The following is a 12141-nucleotide window of genomic DNA, read 5'->3' on the forward strand; positions in this document are numbered from 1 at the left end:
AATGTTAAAATGTTTGAATGTTGAAATGTTAAAATGTTGAAATGTTAAAATGTTAAAATGTTAAAATGTTAAAATGTTAAAATGTTGAAATGTTAAAATGTTGAAATGTTAAAATGTTGAAATGTTGAAATGTTAAAATGTTAAAATGTTTGAATGTTGAAATGTTAAAATGTTTGAATGTTGAAATGTTTGAATGTTAAAATGTTAAAATGTTTAAATGTTAAGATGTTAAAATGTTTAAATGTTACAATGTTAAAACTTTTTAAAAGAATTGAAAAAAATAAAAAAATAAAAAACAGCGAATGTGATGAAAAAAAAAACGAACGAAAAAATGGCATAAATATCCCTGTTTCAATATTAAAACTTTAAAAATCGAAAAAATATATATCTGGTACTAGCCAGGCTCAACGTTGCTTAACTTCGGTGATCTGAGGAAAACCGGTGTGTCAATGTGATTATGTCGTTGCGAGAGATACATACATACATGATGATGATTGCAACGTCTTGTCAGACGAGTGCCACTCCCTCAGACATTTAAAATCCATGAGCCCAAATGCCTGAGGGAGTATCTATACAAATATGATGTTACAGAGTCTTAGCTTTGTACAACAGCTAAGTCTCTTTCTCGGTTCAAAATGTTGAGATCCAGCAACAAGCAAGAGCAAGATAGCCAGCAACAAATTAAACTGCAGACCAGCTTAATGCGGGTACTGGTCTTCCGCTTTATGGTTTTTTAAATCAGAGATTTGCTTCTCCTAGAAAGGGAGCCCTCTCCACCCCAATACACATATACACACACACAAATATACACGGTGCTAATTAGCTGTTGACCCAGAAAAAGAGTTCATTCGCCCTTACATACATACATACATACATACATACATTTAAACAGACAGGTGAGATTTATATTATAGATTAGCCTGGGTGTCCGGCGTTCTAGTAGACAGGCAGGCTCCAACCCATGACGCGACGACGGAAAAGAAAGTAGAGATGTGTGTAAGGGTGTTGGTTGAGCAGGAAAAAAAGGAAAATTGCGAGCCCCCCCCCCCAAAAAAAAAATAGGAGTAGTAAGCAGGCTCGAACTCGTAATGCGTCAGAGCAAAAGAGAGGTGACTCCCCCCCCTCCAAGAAAACGGTCTTACCGATGTGACTACCGTGGTTGTGACATCACGGGTTGTCGAAATAACGCCTTTTATGCGACGTCGTGGACGCGAGGGTTGAATAACTTGCAAAAAATGTCTGCGAAAAAAAAAAAAAAAAAAAAAAAAGCCCTCCCTGTAGAAAACTGCTCAGTTGAAGGTGATTGGAGGAATTAATGGTTCTGGCCAATTTTTCGATATTTAGGGGAGGACCATAGATTGAAGCTCAGACGAACACTTGTCATAAAAATAACGATAAAGAAGAGACAGACTCACAACGTCTCTCCTGTAGGAAAGAATTTGCACGGAAGAGAAAAAAGCATCACCTACTTGTTGTGGTGACAAAAGAAAGAAAAATAATAAAAGAAGCCCACGGAATCTATATACATCAATTTGACCATATTACTAAATGAACTATTAGAAAAAAAAAAAAAATAATAATAATCTTATATAATAAAATAACTCCGTATCATTTGCTTGAAAAAAAAAAAATATAGTAAGTTATGAAAATATATCTGTGACTATTAAGCTACACAGAGGTGTTCGCGTTTCATCCTCGTATGAAATCATCATGCTAAATTGCGTATGTACTTCATACGAACTAGATGAGAGGCATATTAAAGCTAAAGTTCGGGTAGTTGTTACTTGTAAAACATAAAAATACGAGTTCTTTGTTTTGTTAGTCCCATCCATAGCCCTGGAGCCCCTAGAGGGGCATAGGCCATCTACAACTTTTGTGGATGTTTATGTAGCGAGGAGTTGTTTTGTTAGTAGAAACTGAAAAATTGATCCAAGTCAACTCTGAATATGTCGATAATTCACTCAGTAACTAGTATCGAATTAGAATTAGTTCAGCTACTCATGATAAGCGAACACAGTAATTTCATGATTAAAACCTGGTAAATAAATTATTCTAAAAAATGAATCGTAGCTGATTGAAGCATTAAACCGTTTATCGCTTTTTTTTTTTTTTTTTTTTTTTTAAATGAACCACGGAACTAAATGCGCCTGCTTTGTTGGAAAACCGAAGTCAAAACAATAAACATCATTTAGTTTAATCAATAGAGACAAATGCCATCCAGTGTGACAATAGCCACGCCCCTTTTACCAAATATAGGGCGGTTCCTCCTCCTAAAAAACAACTATATATTCGCTAATAAAATTCCCATCTTTTCTGCAATCCAACCATATTTAGTAAAACTTTAGTCTCTACCTGATTTATTTAACTGGTGTTAGTCATGAACTAGCTGGACGCTCGATGTTGCCCGGTCGTACCATACGCTTAAACATGATATTTTAATCTAAGCAGATTGCGTATGTATTATTATAGAATCAATACTCTACTGAATATTATATATTACGAGGAATAACTTGCCCGATGGAATAATTCGTAAAAAAACAATAATAATAAAAAAATAATGATAATGTTGTTCAAATTCCATCTGTGTTTGTTTACAATATTACGTCAGCTGTTATTTGGGCTTGACGATGAATGCCCTGGAAAAGTCACTTCTGATTAATGTTTAGCTTTAAAATATGAAAACGAAGAAATGATTTGCAGCGATTTAAAAATGGTACGTCTTCTTTAATCGTAAATAGAACTCATTAATTAGAAAAAAATTAAAATAAAATAGTAAGGTACACCAGAGCTTGAGCAGGGTACCATTCGATCTGTATTCGAATGCTCTACCACTTTCCAGATGTTAATAATTCAGTTTTTTTTTGTTTTTTTTTTTCAAGAAGAAATGATTTTGCTAAGATTTTATTATCTCCCTTGCTGGTGTAACGTAAAAAAAAATCTTTCTATCTATAAGAAAAAAAAAACAAACTATTTTTAAGATCGGATTATTTCGATTTTCGATACTTATCGGATGAATTTCTATACAAAACATATCTAAGAACACTGCCAGACACATAAATTACCTTTATGTAAAATTTGCAAAAGACAGGTTCAGCCGTTTCAGAATCTACGAAGAAGGAACTCACACACACATACACAAAGTGAATTCTATATAATAGTAGAGATAGAAATATTACCGTGCAATTATATCCGGGGACACTTTAGTGATCCTCTCATTAATAAGCCTGATCCTGTATGGGTTTTACAATTACCGAACCTTAAGCACTCATATTTTTATCTGTGGGGTTATTTCAACGATTGAGTTAAACTTTTGACTTCAGTCATCGTAAGTGAAGCGTTGACAAATCTCACCTCCAGAGGTCGTGATGTGACATTGTCATGTCATATTTTATAACTTCATATGCATACGGTCCAGAAATTACCTCCTTCTTGGGGAGTGTGATAGTATTTCTTCTGTTACTATAAAACCATTTTTAAAAAATTACTCCCCCTCTGTAGGGAAGATTGGTTGTATCTGCTATACTGTTATACGACCTCGTTCTAGGCATTACCTGTTCCTCGGATAGTAGGGTAGTATCTGTTGTGCTATTATGAGATCATCCCCCAAAATACTACCTCTAAAGTATTAGTCCCCTAGGGTAGTATTTATTCTGTTGTTATGGGGCCATCCTCTAGGGGACTATCTTCTCCTTGAAGGGGTAGGGTAGAATCTGTTTCATTGTTATGAGGCTACACCCCAAAGCCATTATCCCCTTCTTGGGAGGCAGGGTAGTATCTATTCTGTTGTGATAAAGTTACTCTCCAAAGCATTGTAACGTTGCCCGAGAACCAACACACGTTGTGCCCAGTTTCAGTCACAAAGGAGACAAAGACAAAGAATATGAAATAACTTCAACTCGCATGTTCTTTGCAGCTACAACATTTATTTTCTCACTCTCTCTTTACCGCCGTGACGTCCCTCACGTGATCGTCTTCTCGAGCGTCCGTCACCCCTAGCACGTGATCGCGAACGTTATCTACGTCTCTCATGTGATCTTCCTCTTTCTCTTTTTATAGTCTTTTCTCCCCGATGACGTCATTTCGCATGCATTTACATACGCGCATTCGCGCTATGTTACAGCATTACCTCTTTCTTTAAACGGGTGGCATACATAAAAAATAAATAAACAAAGCAGATCTTCATTAGCAAATTGAACACTTAGATTATATATACTAAATAAACTGTTTGATATAGGGGGTTACTATCGGGGCCATAAGCTGCAGGGATACTATGTAAGAACTTGAGTAGCAAGATGTCTGTTCACATTACACTTGAACTTCTGCATGTCAGTACAGTTGGAAAAGTAGGAACCCGGAAGGGTGTTCCAAAATCTAGCAGTTCTGGGGAAGAAACTATTAGAGTAAAAGGCCTTCTTACAACTAAGGATCTCTACTGTGTAGGGGTGGGATTTTGCTGCTTGTCGGGTTTGTCGGGTTTGTCGGGAGTGTTCTTGTCATTAATATATTATAATTTTATACAACCAATCGAAGTTACGGGTGTTTGACGAGCATGAGAAGGGCAAGTAATAATGACCATTATTAAAAATGGCGAATAAGGATTTCGCGCCTGGCAAAGTATGGAAGGCGTTTTCTTTTTTGTTTGTTTTTGTTTTTAATCTTACCGTCTTATTTAACATTCGTTTCTTTGTTGGTGTTTCTTGGCAAATTAGTCGATAATAGTCGTTTGTTCACGTCAGTTCAGATCAAATACGATTATTTTACTGCCGCCGCCCATAAATTCATTTTTGTCTGAGATTTTTTCTCCTTGTAAAAAAAAATAAAAATATAAATAAAAACAAACCTCGGTGAGCTAAAAATACGACGCGAACGAACGTAAAATGTTACTAGCTCGTATAAGCTACTCTCTTTCTTCTCCGTTCGTTCGTTTAGATTAATTTTTCCTTTTCATTAATTCATTTCTGTATAGAGTGGAAATAGAAAAAGAGTCAAATCAATTGCTTCATGTTATTTTTTGAACATTGTAGAATTCGCACCTTTGTTTGAATGCATGTTTTCTTATATCTGACTAAGCTATTGATTTGACTGTTTCCCATTTCCACTCGATACGAATGAAGAATCGAAAAGGAAAGCATAAGCTAAATGAATGGCGAAAGAATGAGAAAAGCTTATGAAAAAAAAAATGTATATATATATGACTTGAGTTCCTCCAGCTATAATCGAAACCGAAACCAAGACTTATGAAGAATTTTTGGTAAAATTATCCATAATAAAAAATAAATGATTTGAGTGCCATCAGCTACAATCGAAACCGAAACCAAAACTTATAAAGAATTTTTTTGTAAAATTATTAATTACAACAAATAGAAGTCCATAAAAATTAAACGACAGTCACTCGGATGTAAGCACGACACACAAAATAAATAACACACACGCTATCCTATTAATATATAGATTCTACGCTCAAATAAGACTTCCTAATCATAAATACACGCTGGCTCATACGAGGAACAGGGGCATCCTTTTTCAAATGATGTTGCTTTTGGTAATAGCATTAAGCCAGATGTTCCATCAGACTAGGAAGATTCTTCTCCGAGAATACGAGCAAACAAAGAAAACAGCACGTGAAAGATAAACTATAACATAGTTATATGTTTAATTGGAGAAAAGGAATGTGTGTTGAATTTTTATTCTGCACTGCTAAAAGAATCATGACAGCTCGAGAATTCGCTATCAGAATTAGTCACCTTGAACGTTTCATTGTCCAAGTGTCCGTGATTGCAAAATGATCGCGAATTAAGCAGGCTTTTAGATTTAGTTACTAGCCACTCGTAGTTTCTTGCTATCCAGCCGTGACTAGCTAAAATGTTTATATTTAAGTGTTTTCTTTTAGTACACAGTGGAACGATAAACTTGTCACCCTAGAAAAGACGACACGATTCATTGTCCGTTTGACGAAAACTAGTTTTCTTTTTTCTTTTTTTTTTTTTTTTTTTGCAGACCATTTACTTGTTGGCCAGTTGTGTACAAATGTCAGCAACGATAGGAGCCTTCTATAATGTCTGAAAGTGAAACAATGTTCGGAGATGCGCCGCTGTACAACTCATGCTCTATATCGATCCAAGTTATGACAGCAGGATCGTTGCCAGCACACTCAAACTGCAAATCCGGACGATTCAATGCCTGAGAACACAGCTCAACGAAGTTTCAAGCCACGGTTATGGTCTTTGGTGTGTTTTTAAGTGCGGGCCACATCATGCCACCGCACATTTTCGAAGTCGGCTTGAAAGTCAACACCAAAGTGTACCTGGATGTGTTGAAAAGTGCGGGAATCTGCTGGTGCAATCAGGTGGCCGCTGATCGACCTTGGGTGTTGCAGCAGGACTCGGCGCCGACCCACACATCCAGTATTGGCCTCAAAAGGAGTGCTACGACTTTGTAGCTTTCTCTCATTGGCCTCCTCCTCCCCCGACCTGAACCCGCTGGACTACTTCGTTTAGTCATACGTCGAGAACATCATCAATATGACCTTCCACAACATCAAAGCCAACCTGATTTCCGCCATCCGCCGAGTATTCGCCGAACTCCCCCGTTCCGGACCTGTATCGAGGCAGTGATTGAGGCTGAAGGGGCTACATTGAATAGATGTCATCTCTACTACATAATCAAGTTACCCGAATTGATTTTTTTCAATAAAAGTTTTTAAATAAAGCTGTAGTGTTGTTTTCTTTAGGGCGACAACTTTATCGTTCTACACTGTAGAAAGCTAAGTTCAATTAATATCTTGGTGGATTGGTATACAATCATCGAGTATAGTTCCGAATAGCGAATAACGAAGTCATTCTAGGTTGAGGAAGGGAGGGAGTATGAAGCTTAATGAATCACAATTTAATCATTGCAGCAATTTGAGCATAGAATAAGATTTATATACGTTTTCCAAACTGTATTAACAATATAAATCCATGATAGCTAAAGCTTCAGATGTTTTTTTTATACCTTCCGCTTTAATACAATGCAGGAATAATTTTCCCTAAATCAGATTTTAATCCGATGAAAATGGCTGCATATCATTACGGCAAGGATTATTTGTGAACTATATCCTTATATCGGATTTGTTCGACACAACGAAGTGCGTGTTGACACAACGAAACATTTTATTGGAACTGGGTTCTCGTCGAGATGAATTTTAAACTGAAACAAAGAATAACGCGATTCGAATTCACGTCCTTTTATTAATATCACGTTCGAAATAACATCACGCGTTATTTCGTATAAATAATAATATTTTTTTTTTTTTACATATTTTCCATGATGCCATAGTGAGAGTTTGTTTGCGTTTTCCAACATAGTGTCGACAGCTTTATTAACTCAAGTTCTGAGAGATACGACCTATCGTAAATAAAAACTTGGATATCCATGTATCTCATAAAGAAATTAAGTGTTTGTTTCAGGAAATAGTCCCTTGATTTTTTTAAAAGTTTACTTAACTAACATGTAAGAAGGAATGTCTTTTTGTTTAAACTTCGGAGTAAAATCCCAGAAATCAAAAGACCCCTTTCTAGAGACTAATACATGCTGTCTATATAAGATTTGTTTTTACAAGGGAGTTGCCACTTATCAAGGCCCAAAAGCTATTGGAGGATAAGGGTTAATGAATATAATGTGTTAGTGCAGTAGTCGTTAATGGTGTAAATCGGGTACAATTTAATTATTTAAGAGGACGGTTCAACAAGAACTTGTTTAAATTAAACTTTAAGGCTACCATACTGAAGTCGGCAAGGAAGCAGGCCAGCGGAACAGTGTTCCACAGGCGGGTAGTTATAGGAAAGAAGCGGTGTTCGTAAAATCTGCGTTTAGATTTAGACACAGGTAGAGAGTGGGGGGAACTGTTGATATTGGCTGTAGGTAGTCGAGTGTTTTTGTTAAAGTTTGTACAAGAGGGGACCATAGATTGGAGTTCAGACGAGGACGATTCGTAGATATCCGAGTGTTTAACTGAAGTTTCCCTTTACATCTCAAACGCTGAGTTAGTAATGAAGCGAACCTTAATCCTCCCCCAATTTACCAGTTAACCGTGTTATAATATATGTTTCTTGTTGTTTCTTGGTTTTGTCGGGTTCCGGGACAAGAATTCATCTAGTCTGGTGTGATGAATGCTATTACTTGTGTCGAGTGGATCCTATTTGGAATTCAAATTCTATGTTATTTGAAATAATTTGGTCAAGGTTTACTTATGGGTTGAAGTATCGTCAAGTCAGGTTATCCTGACAAACTCTTGTACAGAGAGAGAGAGAGAGAGAGAGAGAGAGAGAGAGAGAGAGAGAGAGAGAGAGAGAGAGAGAGAGAGAGAGAGAGAGAGCGGACGTTCCAAGACAGAGTTTATACGTAATTCAAACTCTTATATATATTTTTTTTGCGTGTTTTTTTTTTTTGTTTTGTTTTTTTGTGTTTGTGAGCATGAACTGGTCGGATGAATTAAATTATGCTGCATCTGATGTCAAAACGATTAAAATTATTTGGATCAACTAAATTTGAAAGTTGAAATTAACAGCCGTCGATAAGCAAATCCAACAATACTCAACTGTTTAAATGTTTATCAAAATATTTACGCTAGTTTCCAGCTCCCCACCCCCGACAAATATACATATAGTACGAAAACTTCATGAATCAACGTTTGTTTTCTAAAGACCCTTCCCCGCAATATACACTAAACCACTCCTGTGATTGAGTTATGTTTGAATCAATTCCACTGACATTGTTCTTATTCTTTCCGTTTTGTAATAATAAAAAGTAATTAGAATAACTATAAAATTAAAGATAGGAATAGTACGAAAATAACATAAACAAAAGGACATATCACCATAAGTGGTAACAGATACAGATAGTGAGTAGAAAATTGGTGATTTTGGATTGAGATTTTAAACACACACACACACACACACACACACACACACACACACACACACACACACACACATAAAATTTTACCATTCAATGAATTTAAATTTTCTCCTCTGAAGAGATGGTAGACATCGATATAGGATATTTGAAATGTATTCTTTACATAGAATAATAAAAATATTTTGATTTGAAATTCAAACATTTCACGTCATAAATTTTAAAATTCATTGAATGACTAAAATGTGATTTATTTGCTCTATCTTATATATCGAGCAATTCTTATTTAGATGGGATAATACTTATAGAATATTACTGCCAGTAATATCTTGTAAAACTTATAATCACAGGTTTCTATACCAGTTGATAGTTAAATAATTTTATTCTGAAGAGTATATATATATATATATATATATATATATATTTACATGGGGTCATCACTTATCAAGGCCCGGAGGCCACTCCAGGATAAGAGTTATTGAGTGTAATCAATGGGATAATATCGTAGTAATCGTTAGTAATGGAAATTTGGTAAATTGGATTACTTAAAGTGTCGGTCCATGCCCAGAATGTGTCTCAGGAATTAATGGTGCACTCTCTCCATGACATTTATGTGTCTACCTTAAGTTGTCCAGGCATCAGAAGCGTAAAGCAGGGATGGTAAAATACAAGATTGATAGACACTGATCTTTGTATGAATAGTTATACCACTGTCAGACAATACTCGCTTCTCTAAGCCACCAAAAGCCGTAGTGGCACGCTGTATCCTATAGTTGACCTCAGCATCCAGGGTTTCATCTCTGGCGAGAGTACTATCCAAATACACAAATGTGTCAACCACGGCAAGTCTCTGGTTGTTGACAGAAATATTTGGTTTCACATACAAACTACCGGGTGGAGGTGTGAACATGACCTTAGTCTTCTTAAGACTAATAGTAAGCCCAAAAGACGCACAGGCCCCCGAAAACAGATCCATGATACCCTGCATATCCCTCTCACTATGGGCTACGAGATCAGCGTCATCCGCATAAAGCAGTTCACGTACCAGGTGTTGAAAGGTCCTTGTAGAAGCATGAAAACTACGTAGATCAAAGACCCTACCTGTGGTTCTGAAACGCAAATAAACACCTAGAGAACATTCCCTAAAGACATACGATAACATAGTTGCAAAATAAATTGAAAAAAGTGTAGGTGCTAGGATATCACCCTGCTTCACACCATTGTCAACCGAAATGGGTTCCGACAGGCATCCGTTGAAGTTCAGGCGAGCCTTCATATTAGTGTGGAGCTCCCCGAGTAATCGTAGAAATTGAGGTGGGCATCCAAACTTCCCCAGAATTATTTATAGGGCACTTCTGTTCACCGTATCAAAAGCCTTAGTCAAATCAACAAAAACCTGATAAAGCGGAACGCGGTGTTCAGTACATTTCTCCTACAACTGCCGAGCAGAAAAGATCATGTCCGTGGTTCCTCTTCCCGGACGAAAGCCAATTTGGCTTTCTGGAATGACGGATGGACAAATATACTTTAACAATCTAATGAGTAGAACTCTGGAAAATACTTTGCCAACTGCTTCCAACAGTGATATAAGAATTGCATCAACCCAATCCTGATGGACGGGGACACCCCTCCAGACATCAGTGATAAGATGAAGAATTTCATGAAAAAGTTTATCACCCCCATGTAAGAGGACTTCCACAGGAATACCATCAAGCCCTGGAGCCCTCCCAACGTTCACTTCCTTGATTGCATCTCTAATTTCATTCTCAGATGGGAACACAGACATTTCATGGATAAGCTTCTGTTGTGATAAAAATTCATTGATGACGTCCTCATCAACATTAGAGGGATTGTCAAAGAGATCAGAATAATGCTCAGTCCAACGAAGGAGAATCTTGTTAGGATCCTTTATAAGGGCAATTCCATCACTTGAGAGTAGGGGAGATGTAGATAGTGTTTGAAGACCAAAAGCTTTTATAAGCAAATTTTACATGCGTTTAAAGTCTTTACAATTAAAAGCCATCTGGATTTGGTTGGCGAGTTTAGCCCACCACTGATTCTTGTTTGCTTTAAGTGACTGTTGGAGAGACTCTCGACCTCTATGAGAGGTAGACAACATCTTATGGTGCAACTCATTTTTAGCACTCAAGAGTTGAGTAATTTCAGAATCAATATCATCAAACCAATCTTGATGTTTAGATTTGCGGAAGCCAAGAAAATCTACACTTATTTCATAGATTGTATTTTTAAAATGCGCCCACGACCCATCAAAATCAATAGAATTAACTACGGATCGAAGCTTTTCACGTACACTTGGATCATCCAGTCTGGACACATCAACACGCCTGGGAATCCCAACACCACTCAACCTACACTTCATCCTTATACAGATTTTCAACTTCCGCGTACCAAAAAGTGATCTGTGCCGCATTCAGCTCCACGCATAACACGCACACTACAGACGTCCCGCAAATTTGCCTTCCTGGAAATAACATAATCAATCAAATATATCTATATATCTATATATCTATATATATATATATATATATATATATATATATATATATTTGTAGTCATCGACATACAGTCCTGTTTTGTTGTATCACAACTCATCAGTGCCGCTAGACTAGCATCTCTCCCAAGCCAAGGATTGAACCTAGAACCGTCGTGTTGACAGTCGGCAGTTCTCCCACTCGACCACTCGACCATGGAATTGACGCCGTAAATAACTCGTCGGAATGTCTATTTAGATAGACACCTGCCACCACTTTTATAGTGCTCAGATCGCCTGTTCGTAAACAAACAAACAACGAGCTTAGCATTTTTCACCAATCAAGTAGCGGGTGAGATTATTTACGACAGTGCTCTACCCAAAGAGGGGGGCTTAAAATATATTTGTAGTCATCGATATACAGTCCTATTTCGTTGTATCACAACTCATCAGTGCCGCTAGACTAGCATTTCTCCCAAGCCAATATATATACATACATATATATATATATATATATATATATATATATATATATATATATATATATATGAACTCCGCAAAATTCCAATGCTTAGTTTTATTTTAATTCTTCTGTTCATTTTATTCCAAATTCAAAAACTTCAGTACACTTTAACGTTTCGCCTCTAGGCGAACAGCCATACGTCAGTTCTCATCTTGAAGTATTTAGTATCATATTGAATATTTTCCAAATTTGAGTTGAAGCATTTTAAAATGTTTTAAGGGGTTTACAATAT

The sequence above is a fragment of the Euprymna scolopes genome, chromosome 4 (assembly GCF_053919585.1).
Source record: "Euprymna scolopes isolate OS-2025 chromosome 4, ASM5391958v1, whole genome shotgun sequence".
In the NCBI taxonomy this organism is placed as follows: domain Eukaryota; kingdom Metazoa; phylum Mollusca; class Cephalopoda; order Sepiida; family Sepiolidae; genus Euprymna; species Euprymna scolopes.